Source organism: Taudactylus pleione, unplaced genomic scaffold (assembly GCF_031769625.1).
Source record: "Taudactylus pleione unplaced genomic scaffold, aTauple2 ptg000377l, whole genome shotgun sequence".
NCBI lineage: Eukaryota > Metazoa > Chordata > Amphibia > Anura > Myobatrachidae > Taudactylus > Taudactylus pleione.
In genome coordinates this window covers 6,903,021-6,922,632 of record NW_028284778.1, presented here as the reverse complement: position 1 = coordinate 6,922,632, position 19,612 = coordinate 6,903,021, and the positions used below count along the sequence as shown (strand labels likewise).

Sequence of the window (19,612 nt, the reverse complement as noted above, 5' to 3'; positions counted from 1 at the left end):
TCCCATCTCCCCTATATAATAATAATACCACATATCAGTGTGTGCTGGGAGCTGTGTTATTGCCCCTCATATATCACTGTACGGTCCCCTCCCCCTTGTATAATAATAATAATATATACAGGACACATTACCTGGTTCCGGTTTCCGGCAGAGTCAGGAATGTCTATAACAAAATGGCAGCTAAAGCCCCTGTGGCCCCGCCGCCTTTGCTCTCTGACTGGGAGACTATAAGAATATGGCCGCCGGTCACCGTACTTGAGGACATCATTAGACTAAGCGGCTTTTACTCTAGTGATGAAGCTGTGAGTGGCATGTGCAGGTGGCTTTTAGTTACAGGACGTCCTTCCTACTCTTTGCCACCTGATTGGCTACTCGCTTCTGGTAAGGGGAATGAAGGGAGGGCGGTCACTTTGATAAGAGGGGCGGGGCAGACAGTAGCCATAGCTACACGGAGGAGAGAGGGGCGTGGCTATATAGGCGGCGTTTCTTCTTGTATAACTGCAGCTTCCAGGTGACGGTCCCAGCAGGTATAAGTAGCAGGTGATGGTAATTATTGTTATTTTGCTGTGGGAGCAGACTGTGGTGCCTCAGTATTATCATACAGGTATATCAGACACCAGTGTTCTATATAATACAGGTGTAACAGACCCTGGTGTTACTAAAATACAGCTGGAGCATCCTTTAGTGCTGCACTATGTATATACAGGTAGAGCAGATACCAGTGTTGGTATAATACAGGTGGAGCACAACCTTTTGTTACTATAATACAGCTGGAGCAGACTCTGGTGCTGCATCACCATCATACAGGTGGACCAGACCCCTGTGTTGGTCTAATACAGGTGGAGCAGACCCCAGTATTGGCATGATATGATACAGGTGGAGCAGATCCTTTTGTTACTATAATACAGCTGGAGAAGACTCTGGTGCTGCATTATTATACAGGAGGAGCAGACACCGGTGCTGATATGATACAGGTGGAGCAGACCTTTTTGTAACTATATTACAGCTGGAGCCAACTCTGGTGCTGCATTATCATTACACATGTAGCAACAACAGAAGCAGGAGGTTTTCTCTTTTTTGGGGGCACACAACCTACTAATAATATAATGTAACCTGTAATAGTGTCAGTAAGAAATTACCGAGGTGTTATCCGTATAGCGCAATAAATCAGGAAATACACAGAATGTAACAGAAAGACAATATAAAGCCTGGTGTAACCAGGGCCAATAACCCCTCAATACTGACCAGCTGTGTGATGGGAGACGTACATAGTGATTATCTGTATAATTTATGGTCAGATATATACATCACCCAGTGCTCAGAGGTATGGAGAATATATACTGTGTGTGTGTGATTATTTATATATATATATATATGTATATATATATATATATATATATATATATATGATATATTCAGGTAATCACAGTAAGTGTAAGGAGTTAGATTCTCTCTGTATAATACAGTGTTGGCCACCACCTGATTAATAGGGATGTAGTCCGGAAGCCGACGGTCTAAATCCCTGCCACCGGCTTCCCGACTGTCAAATGCTGGCAAGGTACTAAAGACAGGTGTTGAAAACTGGATGCCTGTCATTAGACCTATGCCGGAAGACCGACGCCCAGCATACCGATCGAAGGCAAGCCGGGTGCGGACAGCCGCTGGGAGGGAGGGTTAGGTTTTAGGGCTCCCGGGAGGAATTAGGGTTAGGCACCCCCCCGGGAGGGTAGGTTTAGGCTAGGGGAAGGGATAGGTTAGGGTTAGGCACCCCCGGGGGGAGGTTAGGGTTAGCCCCCCCCCCCTGTGGGAGACTTAGGTTTAGGCTGCGGGGAAGGTGGGGGTATGCACTTGGGGGGAAGTTAGGGTTGGGCACCCCTAATGGAGGGTTAGGGTATGGAATTAGGTTAGCGATACTTACCTTATTTAGCGTTCAGGATCTTCACCTGTGCCAGGTTTATGCTGCCGGGATTTGAACCGCTGGCCATGCGGTAATACCAACTACACCCGATTAATATGTTATTGTCTGACATATCCAAGTGCTCATATCTGACATGGTGCATTCACATGTAACATACAGTACATAGAATAATTCCATATATCTGACATGGTGCATTCACATGTAACATACATAGAATAATCCCATATATCTCACATGGTGCAGTCACATGTAACATACATAGAGTAATCCCATCTGTCTGACATGGTACATTCACATGTAACATACATAGCATAGTCCCATATATCTGACATGGTGCATTCACATGTAACATACATAGAATAATCCCATGTATCTGACATGGTGCAGTCACATGTAACATACATAGAGTAATCCCATATATCTGACATGGTACATTCACATGTAACATACATAGCATAGTCCCATATATCTGACATGGTGCATTCACATGTAACATACATAGAATAATCCCATATATCTGACATGGTGCAGTCACATGTAACATACATAGAGTAATCCCATCTGTCTGACATGGTACATTCACATGTAACATACATAGCATAGTCCCATATATCTGACATGGTGCATTCAAATGTAACATACATAGAATAATCCCATGTATCTGACATGGTGCATTCCCATGTAACATACATAGCATAATCCCATATATCTGTCATGGTGCATTCACATGTACCATACCTAGTGGTAAATTTACTAAAATGGGAGTTCTATTTAAGAAGTGATGTTGCCCATAGCAACCAATCAGATTCCAGGTATTATCTTCTAGAAGGTGCTGGATAAATGAGAAGTAGAATCTGATTGGTTGCTATGGGCAACATCACTTCTTAAATAGAACTCCCTTCTTAGTAAATTTACCCCCTAGAATAAACCCATATATCTGATATGGTGCCATATGTAACATATATAGTATAATATCTATGTAACATACATAGAATAATCCCATATATCTATGTAACATACCTATAATAATCCCATATATCTGAGTGGGCAGCAATATAATTATATATTACCAATACAATACAACATATATGAGCTTTCCCAGGTATCCTTGTGGGATAATGTACATATAACTTCACATAGTATAGGACACATGGGCTAGATCCGAAATGTAAGTATAAGCAATCTGCAAAGAAACCCAGATATTACTACAGCATAGCGTCTAGTTATACAGCATTGCAGGTTACCATGGTGACATATAGCATCTAGTTATACAGCATTGCAGGGTACCATGGTGACATATAGCACCTAGTTATACAGCATTGCAGGGTACCACGGTGACATATAGCATCTAGTTATACAGCATTGCAGGTTACCATGGTGACATATAGCACCTAGTTATACAGCATTGCAGGTTACCACGGTGACATATAGCACCTAGTTATACAGCATTGCAGGTTACCACGGTGACATGTAGCATCTAGTTATACAGCATTGCAGGTGACCACGGTGACATATAGCATCTAGTTATACAGCATTGCAGGTGACCACGGTGACATATAGCACCTAGTTATACAGCAGTGCAGGTTACCACGGTGACATATAGCATCTAGTTATACAGCATTGCAGGTTACCACGGTGACATATAGCATCTAGTTATACAGCATCGCAGGTTACCACGGTGACCTATAGCGTCTAGTTATACAGCATTGCAGGTTACCACGGTGACATACAGAATCTAGATATACAGCATTGCAGGTTACCACGGTGACATATAGCATCTAGTTATACAGCATTGCAGGTGACCACGGTGACATATAGCATCTAGTTATACAGCATTGCAGGTGACCACGGTGACATATAGCACCTAGTTATACAGCATTGCAGGTGACCATGGTGACATATAGCATCTAGTTATACAGCATTGCAGGGTACCACGGTGACATATAGCATCTAGTTATACAGCATCGCAGGTTTCCACGGTGACCTATAGCGTCTAGTTAACAGCATTACAGGTTACTACGGTGACATATAGCAGCCAATTGTCACTAAGGTAAAAGTAATAAGACTTTCCTGCGCTTGTGATGTACTAAGCAGCTCAGTTGTGTAAGGATAGGATATTTATGTGGAGGCAATCCTTATTTATAAAGAAGAAATACACATACATACATCAGCACAAGCACTGAGATTATGTGTATAGCTCTTATGAGAATATGTGGAAGGGTGGGTCCATGTGAGGGTAATGTGGAACGGCAATCACAAGGTGAATGGCCCCTACCGTACCCTTAGATGGTCGTCTGCATCTTCCCGGTGCATACCCGGCAGGTATGCCTGTTCTGTGCTCAGGCCCTGATTCAGACCCGGTCGCAAGCGCTGAACGCTCGCAACCGGGTCGATGGTGGCTCACAGCGCATGCGCACGACGGAGCCGGCTCCGTCGTGCGCATGCGCAAGACCCGGCTAGCAACGGGCAATCCGTCGCTCCGGGTCTCGCACCAAAGGGGGCGAGCTGTCGATGTTGAGTGACAGCTCGCCCACTTTGGTGGGCGGGCCGGGGGGGGTGGCTGCCCAAACGGAGGCGTTCCCATGAGAATGCCTACCGTTTGGGGGCGGGCCCACTGACATCACAAGTGATGTCAGTGGAGAGATTCCGGCTCTGTTAGACCCGAAATCTCTCTGGGGCTTGCGGCCACAAGACTCTACCACAAGGGTCTCGTCGCAAGCCCGATGGTCTTGACCATCGCCACCATCAACCTGGCCGCTCGCATAGCTGTGGGTGGTCACCCACAGAAATGCGAGAGGCCAGGAGGCTACACAAAAAAAAAAAAACACCCTGATTCAGAGCGAGCGCTGGGGCCAGGTTACCGATGATGGTTTGCGCTGAATCGTGTTGCCGCTTGATGACGTCACTGGCCGGCCGATGTTAGAGAGGGAAGTTTCCAGTTAATCTCTGTCCGTTGCCAACTCGTAGCCAAAGCTTTTCACATGGTTTGGTGCTTTCTCAGGGATAGGGTTGATCTTCCATGTGTCCATATTTATACTAAACACTTTCTAAAAAAACATACAGAACATATAAGCTGGCGGTCAGTAACCTCAGTAGGTGGTTATTAGTGTTACATATAATACAGGTGGAGTAGACCGTAGTGTTACATATAATACAGGTGGAGCAGTCACTGCTCGGTGGGTAACAGACTATAGAGGAAGGGAGGTGTTCGGTGCACTCAGACCCCCCACATACAGAAACTTATCAGCTGTAGCTGGCGGTCAGTACCCTCAGTAGGTGGTTATTAGTGTTACATATAAGCTGGCGGTCAGTACCCTCAGTAGGTGGTTATTAGTGTTACATATAACACAGGTGGAGCAGACTCTGGTGTTACATATAATACAGATGGAGCAGACCCCAGTGTTACATATAATACAGGTAGAGCAGACCCTGGTGTTACATATAATACAGCTGGAGCAGTCGCTGCTCGGTGGGTAACAGACTATAGAGAAAGGGAGGTGTATGGTGCACTCAGAACCCTCATACAAAGCGTATCAGCTGTAGCTGGCGGTCAGTACCCTCAGTAGGTGGTTATTAGTGTTACATATAATACAGGTGGAGCAGACCCTGGTGTTACTATAATACAGGTGGAGTAGTCACTGCCATAGTGTACACCGGGTGATGTACAGACGTCCTCTATAATAGGCCTTGCTGAGTCCTCACCTGTCTGAGGCTTTCTTATGCTGAGTACGCACTAGAAGCAGATCGGAGCAACATATCGCGTCATTGTCTAGTGTGTACCCATGATATGTGCGCTCAGTAAAGCGGCCTATACACGGTACAATAAATCAGCCGCTCTGACGGATTGGTATGATTTGGCTGCTATATTGCACCGTGTATGGGCAGGATGTCGGCCAGTGTGCGCACCCGTGGGGTCGTACATCACACCCCCAGATCTTACTGCAGGTTGAGTTGATCTGGGGATGCAATGCGCGATCCTATGCAGAGCTACGCGGGTGGGGAAGGGGGAGCCGGGATATCAGGCTGTCGGCCACCCAATCATACCATGTGTGGGGACCACTCCATATGTCAAACGTTGGATCCCCCATCGCGTTGCACAGTGCCCATCACACCGTGTATGGGCCGCTTAAGGCTGTGTACACATCTGTGGAAATCTGTCTGGTGAGCAGGAAAATCTGGTCTGTTTTCCAGTGTTTGGGAACAAATTTCTATTGTTATTTGGTCCCATACATTACCAGATTATCCTTCCCACCAGACAGATTGTAATTAAAACCTAACTTTTATTACTTATTGCATATTTAAATAAACAAATATAACATGAAAAGAGCAGCAAAATATTTAAATGAAAGTGTTTCTAGACTCCAGACAAACATATACAGTGTTGACTCAACAACTGTTATTAAAACTAATTGTCCCGCTGTGTGTTCAATCCTATAAATTTCTCAATGCATAATACTAACTATATCTTATTACATGATCCCCATCGTGTCCACGATTTAGAAACACACATAAAACATACAAAAACACTCCTCAACAATTACTTTTTTGAATCTTTTCAGACCTCAAGTTTTTTATTAATTGTCTTTTCCTCTCTTTCTTTCATCCTTCTCCATTCCTTTCTTATCTGTCTCTCTTCCCCCCCCTTTCTTTCCTCCAATTTCCCATCATCATTCATCTCTCATAGCACACTGTATCTTTCAATGTATTTATTTTATAGGACATGTCTTCCCAGACTACTTAACACCAGGTTCCGTATCACCACTTAACATACATATCACACCACAGACTACTTTTTCATATTTGTTTTTACACACTTTTTAGTCTTTCCCAGTTTTTTTCATGTTAATGCTTGTTCTTCCCATTTCATTCACTTTTCATTCCTTATTCACTACTCTTAACACCAAAGGTTTCCACATATAGACACTTTCTCAGTTCTTCCCATTTCTTTTCATTCACCACTTGGTTCACATCCTGATACATACATTTATCTCCTTTTCTATCACCAACATTCTTCTCTTCTACCATAGTCTGCTCTTTGCTTATTTATCAACTATTATGGTTATGTCATTTTATTCTGAGTACATTTCATCACACCTTTTATTACATTCTCGAGACAGATGTTCTCTCATACTTTTCCATGATTTATGTAGATCATCCTCCTTCCGCATAGCAGCCATGCCACCAGTGCATTATTTTGTACATTGATTAGTCACTGTTTATTATTGTTATTGTTCCATTCTTTACATTCTATTTCTTCTTCTTGTTGTTCCCACAATCTTGGTGATTTGTTTTATCTTCTTCCGTTTTTTTGCGAAGCACAATACTATTTTCTTTAACCTACAGATCCGGCTCCACGGCGTAGAACGGCGGCTAGGGTAGCCATGGCAACCCAGTGCCTGACGTAACCAGTCCACGAACCCGGAATCCCTCACTTCTGGAGCCTAAGAGCCCCAAAACGTTGGAAAGTATTTGTGACAACTTTTAATACACTTTTTTGCATACCAGTCTCCGAGTGCCGCAGTTATTTTGCTTCACTACATTTTTCTTCATTATATATATATATTCTCAATAGAGTCCCGCACTCTCATTATCAAATGTCATCATCGGGGTGCTTCCAAGGCGGCCCCTAAATAATCCGATATATCCACTGAAGGAAGGATGCACTCCCCAAAATGAGACTGAATCCTTCCTTCAGTGGATATATTGGAATGAATATATATATATATATATATATATATATATATTGCATAACACACAGGACAATTAGTTTTAATAGCACTTTCTATTTGTTGAGTCAACACTGTATATGTTTGTCTGGAGTCTAGAAATACTTTCTATTAAATATTTTGCTGCTCTTTTCATGTTATATTTGTTATTTAAACTTGCAATAAGTAATAAAAGTTAAGGTTTAAATAGAATTGTATGCCTTACGATAAAGACAACACATTTTCATTGTTACGTTTTCTCATTGTATCTATAGTTGTTGGGAGGGGGCACCCCCAGCATTAATATTACATTATCATTTGGATATACTGTTAAATAGGATCATATGGGGTTTTCCAAACAATCGATGTATTAATTATAAGAACTGGTGCAGTAACCATTTCTCTTTTCTTTGTGTATACCAGACAATTTGGACAGATATATCTATAGGTATGTACGCAGCCTTATGAAGACACTTGTGGTCCAGCAAGGAGATATGGAAAACATGTCATGTTAGGGATCCCTGGGACCAGAGATGGGAAACACTCTTCTAGATCTTCACTTTGTCACGTAACTGATTATCCTTCATGAAATGCTTCAGCCTCTCCCCTATGCTACATAAACATGGCCGGCAGGATTGTCACACATGTAACCTACATCCTACAGTGGTAGGCTAACTGTGGATTCCAGTATGACAGGGCATGCTGGGACTTATGGTCCCACTACAGCTGCGGAGTGACACTGCTGACACTCAGGATGGATAATGCCAGAAGTCGCAGGACTGAGATGGGAATCAGTATGATTTACCGCCGGACACATGCCCATCGGTTGGAATCCCGACAGCGGAATCCTGGCAGAGGAGGAAATCCCGATCGTCCAAGGTAGGTATATTCTAACCTAATTCTGACCCCTAACCCTCCCTTAGGGGTGCCTAACCCTAACCTCCCCCCCAGTGCCTAACCCTAAGTGCCCCCCGGGGGGGGGCCTAACCCTAGGTCCCCCCCCTTCCCCTAGCCTAAACCCAACCTCCTGAGGGGAGTGCCTAACCCTAAGTCCCCACCAGGAACTCTAAACCTAACCCTCCGCGCTCAGTGTTCCTTCGATCGGGATGCCGGGCTCCTGGCGTAGGTCTAATGACAGGCGTCGGGATTTCGACGCCTGTCATTAGACACTTGCCAGGATATGACAGTCGGGAAGCCGGCTGTCGGGATTAGGTCCGCCGGCTTCCCGACTGCATACCCTGACATGATCTTGCACCTCGCCCTGAAGATCAGGAGATGAGGGGATCTGGAGGTGTCACAGTGACATCACTTATATCTATAGTAATAATACAGGGAGATGACTGATGAGGGTATCTGGGAGTGTCAGTGATATCACATATCTCTAGTAATACAGGGATATGACTGAGGAGGTGAGAGGATCTGGGATTGTCACAGTGACAACACTTATATCTATAGTAATAATACAGGGACATGACTGGAGAGGTTAGGGGACCTGTTAGTGTCACAGTGACAACATATCTGTAGTCATAATACAGGGATGTGAGATTGATCTGGGTGCATGCAGTGATTTTTGATGTCTCACACAATACACAGGATTACACAGAAGTGAAGAAAACATCTGGTGAATGTGAGACACCCAGCAGCCATCCTTGTGTCTCATGAGGACTGATCAGGACCCAGAGCCCCATCACAGTGCCTCCACCTCATTCACTGATACATGAGAGAGACACAATGACCAGAAGATCCTGGAACTCACCAACAAGATCATTCAGCTGCTGACTGGAGAGGTGACTGCTGGGAATGGGACATTATACAGTAACACCAGGGGATGTGTCAGGGTGATGACTGGAGAGGTGACTGTTGGGAATTGGACATTATACAGTAACACCAGGGGCTGTGTCTGGTTGATGAATGTATCATTGTGTGTGTCAGGTTCCTATAAGGTGTCAGGATGTCACTGTCTATGTCTCCATGCAGAAGGGGGAGTATATAGAGGAACACAGGGGTCTGTACAAGGACGCGATGATGAATAATCACCGGCCCCTCACATCACTGGGTAAGAGGTGACTGTCATTTATTGTACAGGGGAGAGCAGGTATGGGGCCCCCCTATTTGCACACATCATCTGATAATCACATATATATACAATGTACTCAGTCACTGTGTCTCCTACAGATGGACCCAGTAACAGAGATACCCCAGAGAGATGTCCCCGTCCTCTCTATTTACAGGTTTGTACAGAGGAGAATCACAGGACCCCACAGAAGGTTCAGGTAGGTGGGATTTATCTCACCAATATACCACAGTGACTGCCACTATATGATCGGTAGAGAAGCTGTGTGTGTCTAATAACTGATATTCTATAGTGTCATTACAAGTAATATCAAACATTATGCAATTTTATACTATCTGATTTAATTAGGTTGAAGATATGACTAATATTAAGATAAATTATATACAGGGGGAAGAAGAGACATATGTGAGAGGTGGTCGTCAATGTAAAAAGGAGAAACTCCCTACAGATATCAGCACAGGTGAGTAATGAACTTTTATTACAGAAAAGTCACATATACTCCCCCTCACATCATGTCACCGTGTGTTACCAGCCCAGAGATCTGACCAGTCTCCTCCCCAGACACGGTGGTGTATCTTATGTTGCCCGTCTGTGCCCTTCGCCATTCCCCTACCGTGCCTTTCTGCCTCTCCTGCTGTGCGCTGCACCATTCCCCTACCCCGTCCTGCTCGCCTCCTTGGTCTGTCCTCTGCGCCTTTCCCTCACCCTGACTTGCTACCTCCCCCGCTCTGTGCCCTGCACCATTCCCCTACCCTGTCCTGCTTCCTCCCCCGCTCTGTGCCCTGCCCCATTCCCCTACCCTGTCCTGCTGCCTCCCCCGCTCTGTGCCCTGCACCATTCCCCTACCCTGTCCTGCTGCCTCCCAGCTCTGTGCCATGATCCATTCCCAGTGTTTACCCCAGAGAAATTTGCCTCCGGGTGGCATCAACTAGCAGCTGGGTGGCGGCCTTCGTGCAAAAAGGGGCATAGCTTCACATGGAGGGGGTGTGGCCCCACAATAGCACCAATTCACATTATGCCCACACAGTATGGCCCCTTTATTGCCCATTATGTAAACAATATGCCCACAAAGTATAGCCACTTATTGCCCTTTTCAGCATTTACATGCTCCACACGGATGTGATCAGATTTATCAGTAAATCACAGAAAGGCTAAGCAGTGTCTAAACAGTATAACCTGGTTATGCCACATGTAGCTGGCCAGGGTGCACCATATCTGCAAGCGTCTGGCCTGGCTGACATGCTGGGATTTATGGTGCCATAGGTTGCACTTCAGTGAGTATGTGAATGGAACGCTAACAGCAATTTTGTGTACACATATCGCTTGAATAAACCTGGCGATGTAGTACAGAACCCAAAATGTGCGTCTAAGCGTCCATGTTTGGAAGTGTCTGGCTGTGACAGAAAGCCCCTGGATCTGGTGCACAGATGGACAGCCAGCCCCCAGATCCCACCTCAGGCCGGGGCAATGACAGATTTTGCCATCTATGCTGTCAGGAGGTTGATCTGGGTGTTCCAACTGAATTCACCTCACCCAGATGGTTTAAAATAATCAAACTGAACACTCTTTCCTGATATCTCTGTCCAGATAGACAAGAACCCACACATCTGTTCCTACCAACCACCTAGTTATTTGTTATACTCCTCTGTATGACTTTCACTTATTTGATTTTCTACCTTTTTATCTGTGTATGTATATACACATACACACAGTATATAAGCACAAGTAGAGCCTGCACACACTAAACAGAGATCACTGCATATACCTGGGGTGAACATCCATAGGTCCAGGAAGGAATCCAATAATATAGCACAAACAAATAGGATTCACTCACCAGGGCTTGTAAAAAGATAAAAAAAAAAAAATGATTTTTATTCCATCATAACTATAGTTTCATACCATGCACCTGAAACCAGTTATGATGGAATAAAAATCTGACTTTTTACTACAAGCCCTGGTGAGTGAATCCTATTTGTTTGTGCTATATATAAATTCAATCCAAGCAGTCACACAACCAGACTAATTCACATCCGACTGGTGCAGAGTCCATATGTATAGTAATAATGCACACTCACCCCCTCCTTCCAGAGAAGATTCCAGGACTTGCACTCCACCACAAAAAAAACAGGTTTAATCCAACATAAAAGGTTACATAATTCAGACCAATTTAGAGGCCCAACAGTCTGTTTCAACTGCTCGCAGGCAGTTTTCGTCAGGGGCTCCTGCGAGCAGTTGAAACAGACTGTTGGGCCTCTAAATTGGTCTGAATTATGTCACCTTTACATTGGATTAAACCCTTTTTATTTGAGGTGGAGTGCAAGTCCTGGAATCTTCTCTGGAAAGAGGGGGTGCCTATATATATATATCTATATCTATCTATATCTATATATACACACACACTACTTGACAAAAGTCTAAGCACACCCCTGAAATCGAAAAAAAGAAGCTTGTTTATCGTGCATTCTGCTTCTTGTGTATGAATGGGGTATGATAAAAATAACAAAATATATTATTTCCGTACCGATGCAACCCGGAAAATCAATAGAAATTAGTATACTATAATAATGGCCACAGTAGCCGTGCCGCTTATACTCATAATAAATGCCCACCGTAGCTGTGCCACTTATAGAGTATACATAATAAATGCCCACATTGGCAGTGCCACTTGTACACATAATAATGCTACACACATGCAGTACGTACTACACATATACACACACAGTAGTGTTCCCTCTAGCTCCGGCGGGAGGCAGGGCGCCGGAGCTAGAGAGGGCATGCCCGTGCGCGACCGAGAAGGGGCGTGGTCATCGGAAAAGGGGGCGTGTCTATAAGACGCGTCCCCTTTTCGTCACTCTTGGGGGCGTGCCCGGCACTTACGGACATGCCGGGCAGCCCCCAAGCCCTGCAGACAGGGAGAATAGATGCCGGGCGCATGCGCCCGGCATCTATTCTCCGGTGGTGACCGGGTCACCGCATGTTTCTCCACCCGTGGGACACTGCGTCCCGCGGGTGAGAACTGCTCCCGCAGGCTGTGAGGGCAGGGCGCTTTTTGCCCTCCTCCTGGAGGAGGGCAGCCTAGCGGGAACGCTACACAGTACACACTACACACACAGACATTTGACCGCTCCGGAAATAGGAAGGGAGTTGCAGAAAAGTCGTTCCCAGCCTGTGTCCGATAGGGCGGTGGCCAGGCGCTTGCGGAAATATGGCCTCAGTGGTAGGGTTACGGTTAGAAAACCACTTCTACATGCTACAAACGTAGCAAAAAGGTACGCATGGGCTAAGAAGCATAAGGATTGGACAAACAGTGGAAGAGGGTGTTTTGGACCAACGAATCGAAATGTACTTTTTGGCTCGCATCGCCGAGCTTTTGTGAGTCGTTGTCCAGGTGAGCGCTTTCTCCCAGACTGTGTAGCACCAACGGTTAAGCATGGAGGAGGCAATGTGATGGTTTGGGGATGTTTCGCGGGCAACCAAGTTGGTGACTTAGAATCGACAGAATAATGGATCATAAGGTGTACCACAACATATTAGTGCGTCATGCGATTCCCTCCGGAAGGAGACTTGTGGATCAGAACTTTGTTTTTCAACAAGCTGACAATCCAAAACATACGTCCAAGTTGTGTACTAATTATTTGCAAAAGAAAGAAGACCTCTTTTAATTATCAGATGATACTGGATTTTGCCTAATTTTATCGAGTTTGTCTTTGATTGCAGCTGCTGGGAGTCTTCACTTTCGCATAGTCCTATGATGATGTATTTATCTTCCCTTTTTGATGTACACCTGGGTCGTCCATAACATTTTCAGGCACGTTTGTACCTGTTTCTTTGTATCGAGCTAATGTGTATGTTACAGACCGTGGAATTTTTTATTTTTTAGCAGTTTGTCGATGTGTATAGCCTTCTTCGGAAAGAGTGTGAATGTTGCCACGCACTTCAAGTGCATATTCATGTCTTTTATTCATTTTGAAAAGTTATGGTTATTATTATTGATTTTAACACTGTAAAAAAGGAAATTAAAAGAATAAGATACAATATATTCAATTAATAAAAATATATTTTATATATAAAAAATATTCAATAAAATCAGCATACATATCACATTTATTAATTACCAGCTCTAACATACTTTAGCATATTAATAAACTCTTGGGACTGCGATAAAAATAAAACACGCTTGTGTTTACTTCAGATGCACTATACTTAGTTTACTATAGTATTTGTAAAGTCCTAAAGTCTCATTTCTAATGATAATTTTAGGGAGCAATTAAAGTTGATATTGGTTAACATAGATAGCTTTGGCCAAAGACTTTTGCGCGCATATACTGTGTGTGTGTGTGTGTGTGTGTGTGTGTGTGTGTGTGTGTATATATATATATATATATTTATATATTTTAGTATGATTTCACTATCAGAATATACTGACATATCTTACATGTGGTTCTCATTATGTCTAAATCTAAGATATCCATGTTATAATTACAAAATAAGTTTCCAATAGGCATCTAGGATGAATATTGATTTGTATTTGTATGTATATGTGAATAAAGCACTGTAAAGTAATAATGATTTCAAAATTAAGTGTAAATAATTTATTTTTAGCAATTAACAAAATGCAAAGTAAGTGAATAGAAGAGAAATCTAAATAAAATAAATATTTAGCGTGACCACCCTTTGCATTCAAAACAACATCAATTCTTCTAGCTACACTTGCACACAGTTTTTGAAGGAGTGCGGGACCAAGATTAAAAGCAGGAATTTTGGGACATCCGGCGTTTCCACCCACCAGCCATCACCCACTGCGAGCTTTCCTGCTGAAGCCTGGATGGACTTCTGTCACAGCAACTGGCAATATAACTATCTGCCAACTGGCAATTACCCGGATGCACCAATCTTCTTTCCATCACCTATTGGCTTGTGACGTTACCATTTACATCTGGTTCTCTATTTACTATTATCGGTGCCCACTTATTTGTAATCAGAATTTGTCTGAATATCAGTGACCTGTGTTTTATATGATCTATATGTATTATGTATGTAATTTTATCATTGATATTTTCAAATTAAACACTATATATTTTATGCATCATTATCAGGCTGTATGTTATTTATTGTTACTTAGATTTCCCCAACGCTGTACAACCCTCCTCTTTGTATAATGTGTTATATCTTATTGGAGGCTGACCCCCATCTGTGTATAGCTGCTATATAACTCCTCAGACATCACCTATCAGATCTAATCTTTCCTAATCCATGTGTCATTAATATAAGACTGGAATAGATCACTCTGGTGACACTTATAGTATTGTCTTTATTATATTGTCCTTTACATATTGACAATATTGATATTAACCACAAAGTATTTCTTGGAGGTGGTTAGAGAAAAAAAGTGCTTTCTTTTCACTTTCTTGCAATTCAATGAAAAAAATTTTTTTTGCCTTCTCTGAAGAGACTATCTTGCCCTCTTTAGGAGAAACTAAGAGTTATGGTAGACTTACCTTTGTTGACTTGTAATTCCCAAGGAAGACAAAAGATTGGAAAATAATTAGAAACAAAACTGGGCATTGATCACACAGTATGATACTCAGCACAAGCAGATAGAGAAATTATTTCAAAAACATTGGCACCTTCTAACTAGAGATCCTGTTTTGAAGGAAATCATCCCTGCAAAGCCAGGTTTTATCTATAGGAAATCCAAAAACCTCAAAACATATTTAGTTAAAACAAAGTACACTACCTGCTGCATCAAAAAGCCTCATCCGCACCAAAGGATTTCATCGTTGCGGTATGTGTATAGGTTGCAGAAATATTAAAGATGACAATAATAAATATAATGAAGTGTCAATGGTATAACTATGAAATAAAAGACTTTATCACGTGTAACACCTCTAATGTAGTCTACTTGGTGGAGTGTACATGCGGACTAAGCTATATAGGACGCACAACAAGACCATTGAAGATCAGAATTTCAGAACATCTGAGGAATGTGAGGAAAGGATTTGAAACTCACAACTTATCCAATCATTTTAAGAATGTACACCGCTGCTCTACTGTACATATCAAAAGATTTGTGGGCATTCAACACACAAAAGCCTCTTGGAGATACAAAAACATTGAAACCAATCTAGCAAAGACGGAAATGAGACTTATTTTTAAATTTCACACACTCAGCCCAAGAGGACTAAATCAGGACTTTGAATTAAAATGGTTTCTATAAGAGCAATTTCATTTACATCAGCACATCTTGTAATTAATATCATTAGGAGTTTTGCACTATATGTTTTTAGACATATTTTAGTTGGACTGGGGTTTTGTTCTAATTTTCCATGTCTTCTTAATCACCTGTAAAATAATTCACATATACATATACATTTATTGGAGTCATTATATTGATATTGATGTATTTTATTGAAATTATTTGCTATTACTTCCATGTTTGGGACATTTTAACGTCATAAAAAAGTTTTTCATACTAATTAATTTTATATAAATAATAATTATCTTATAAGACAGATAATAATCTGGAATATAGAGATAAGAAATTGGAGCTATATACTCGAAGTGCAATATCGATGCTTGAATAGTTCCCATCCATATAATACAGATGTGGAACTACAATTCCCAAGCACCTTTGTAAAGAATTTCTTGAATTTTTAATGAAACTTTTAATGGTTTATAGTGATGAGATCTAATAACCTAATTAGTTCAGCATTTGAAACGAGTATGAATATCCTAATATATATCTTAGAGTATTTTACTGTGGAGAGACTCCCGAAAAAACGGCTGCAGAGAAGACTACATATCCCAAGAGACCCTGCGGTACCCGGGGAACTTCCGGTTTCGTGTATTGGACATGAGGCTGATTGCAGGAGACACAGCAGTAAAATACAAAGTATTTTACTGTGGAGAGACTTCCGGACAAAACGGCAGCAGAGAAAACTATATATCCCAAGAGACCCTGCGGCACCCGTGGAACTTCCGGTTTCGCGTATTGGACATACGGCTGATTGCGGGCGACACAGCAGTACACTACAAATAAAGATAAGGACTAGCTGGCAAAGATGATGACATATGTGGCTATACACCACTACCAGAAAGGATTTATCAAGTACAGTGTATCTGTAATACGAAACCGGAAGTGACGTCACCGGGGCACAATTCATGGAAACTATAAAAGAAAGCATTAGGAACAGTACTTCCATACCTTGATAAAGGGAGTTTTGATCCCGAAACGCGTTGGTCCTGGAGGCTGTTCAGATAGGTGTTTTTGGTACTGGAATAGAGGTGAAGTATGTGTTCTTTTATTTTCGCTATTACCATCAATGTGACTGTGCTGGCGCCTGCACAAAGTCGCGTTTTTTGAACACATGGTTGATCTGCCTATGGTTCCTACAGTACCTACCCCATCTCACTTTTTTCACAATTTTTGGGGGAAGTTGACCCTATATCTTGTTTTGACCTTCATTGGTTTTACTTTTGGATATATGGATTTATTATGATTTTATAAATATTTATATTGTGTTACGTCAATTATGAATTAAATATCTACCTATTTTATCTGAGGCACTTTGGTAAGTTTTTTTCTTGAAAAGATACCTTGATGAGTCTTAATATGCACCAGAAAGTGTGAGTATGGGTACGCATCCACTTTATTGAAGCTCCACTAATCAGACCAATTAATGTATGTTTGAAAGAAACCTTTATGAGCTTGCCAGCATACCTTACATGTGTAAGTCAGGTGTGTGAACCGTTATATATAGAATAAGTATCGTTAAACATTTGTTTGAAAGAAATCTTTATGCGTCTGGTAACACCCCTTGCTAACGTAAATTAGGTGTGTAATCTGGACTGTTTAACCAATATATAAGCATTCTGCATCCAGAATCAAAGTTGAAACAAGAAATTATATACTTTTTTGTAACATACCTATGAATTATCATACTATTGATTGGAAGGATCTACACATTCCGTTTTTTTATTTTCATATTTTTGCATATATACGGAAATATCCTGATGGATGACTTCTAAGAAAAATCACCTATAACAACGTTTGTGGCAAAAAGGAAGAAGACTATCTTATACTACTTAGGATAAGTATTCTTTGTTTTGTTATCCTTTGACTTCACACACAGACAGCGCCCCCACTCTATCCTACATTAACTTTTGATTTACCTTTGTTGACTATTTCTTCGAAGTCCATAAGATCCACAATATAAAGCAGTTTAGCTTTATATGCTCATGAAAGGAGGTATGTAATAAGTTAAGAGAAAATATATAATATAAATCATGGTTCAATTAAAGTGACAAATGTGAAAATCATAGATTAGTGAGAATATCCGTATCGCCCCTAAAAATGGTTCCAAAGATTATTATTAATTAATATATCAATTTCCTTGGTTGAGATCTTAAATTATTAGTTTTTATGAATTTTATATTCGTTATTTTTGCTAGGTATAGTTATTTATTCTGGGTATTGTAATTGAAGTTCTTATTACACTCACAACATTTAAAAGGTACAACATTTTTTAGTACACTTAGATACTTCATCACATTTACAAAATAAACTGTCTTATTCACCTTCTCTTCCACTTACATGTGTGTATTTTTTTGTGTATATATGTTTTGGTAATTTTTGAATATTTGTCACTAAATAACTAGTTTTTATTATATTAATGATACACAATCACATACAATTTTCACAAATCACATCATTCACTACAATAAATTGAGATGGTCGATGGATTTCAATACTTTTATTTTCATTAATTTACACCCAATTATTAATATAAGTAATTACAAATTGTGTTTCATATATTTAAGATAATACAACCTATATTTAACATATATCTACCATATAGGATCTACAGTAATAACCAAATTAATATCTGCCCAACAGGCAGATAAATAGCACTACATTCTCAATACATCAAGTAGAACATCAGATTATGCCTATAAATTAGCATAATAAATGTAATAATGCCCACATTTTGGTATAGTCATCGCAATTATTTTAAGCCAAACTAATCTAGACTCCTAATAAACATTTATTCCCTTTTCAGAGTTAGTAATATATTATTACTAGACTTCAGTGTGATAACATATTAGATGTATACATATCCATGGTTAGATGTATACATATCTAAGGTTCTATGACATACCTTTTGATGAGGTATTCCTCATAACATTATAACTAATAGAACACGTATTATTACGGAATATTTGTGGATCCATGAGAAAGATTATGATGAGTTGTGACACTTACCATCACAATATTCTAGCTTACTTTTCTATCAATAATAATTCCCATTCTCTACATGTCCTGTTTTCCTGTGACTATAAATGCAAAATCCTCCCTATAAAAGGGATGAAGCTCAAATATTACACATTATTCCTATTAACAATCTATCTCAGAGGCTTATAAAGATCATTTCTAAAAACATCACTTTTAAATAGTAAAATTTTCCATTACTACAAATAGATGCAGTTATTTTACCGGTCATCTTCTTTCTATCTCGGTGGTTACCAAATCAATGGAGACATAGAAAGATCTAGGACACAAGCCCCTTTGATGACTCACAGTGTTCTCCCCAGAAAATTTTTCCAGCTGGGTGTCATCAACGAGTAGTCGGGTGGGGGCCTTCGCAATAATAAAAGGTTTTAAACCCCAACCTTATATTGTTTTAAACTTGAAATAACATTTTTAGATTTTGTCTTCTTATTTGAGGCCAAGTTGTCTGATTATGAAAAAGCTGCAAAGTCTGTAGGATCTGGTCCTTTTTATACAGCTCCCAGATACTGTCCCCACTTGCACCCACATAAAACAGCCTGGGGAGAACACTGCACATGACAAGGTGGGTATTTAAAGTGGGCTGGGGGAAGCAATCGGCTTGCTTTGGAAAATCTATAGGGCGAAAT

The 19,612-nt window shown here is 41.2% G+C and overlaps 1 protein-coding gene and 1 pseudogene across 4 annotated transcripts in view; one reads left to right on the top strand and one right to left on the bottom strand.

The window, feature by feature from the left end:
- The window catches only part of LOC148508095 (uncharacterized), a 598,632-nt pseudogene that overhangs the window by 40,561 nt on the left and 538,459 nt on the right, over positions 1–19,612 (bottom strand).
- Positions 463–19,612, top strand: part of LOC148508097 (uncharacterized) — a 399,047-nt gene continuing 379,897 nt past the window's right edge. Inside the window, exons 1-2 of one of the 4 annotated variants that reach the window (XM_088445193.1) lie at positions 463–527; positions 9,217–9,410. The gene's annotated coding sequence lies outside the window, so the exon portion shown is untranslated. Of the gene's footprint in view, positions 541–577; positions 605–7,745; positions 8,503–9,216; positions 9,411–19,612 lie in introns of those variants that run through there. The other 3 variants (XM_088445192.1, XM_088445194.1, XM_088445191.1) reach the window with 3 other exon arrangements.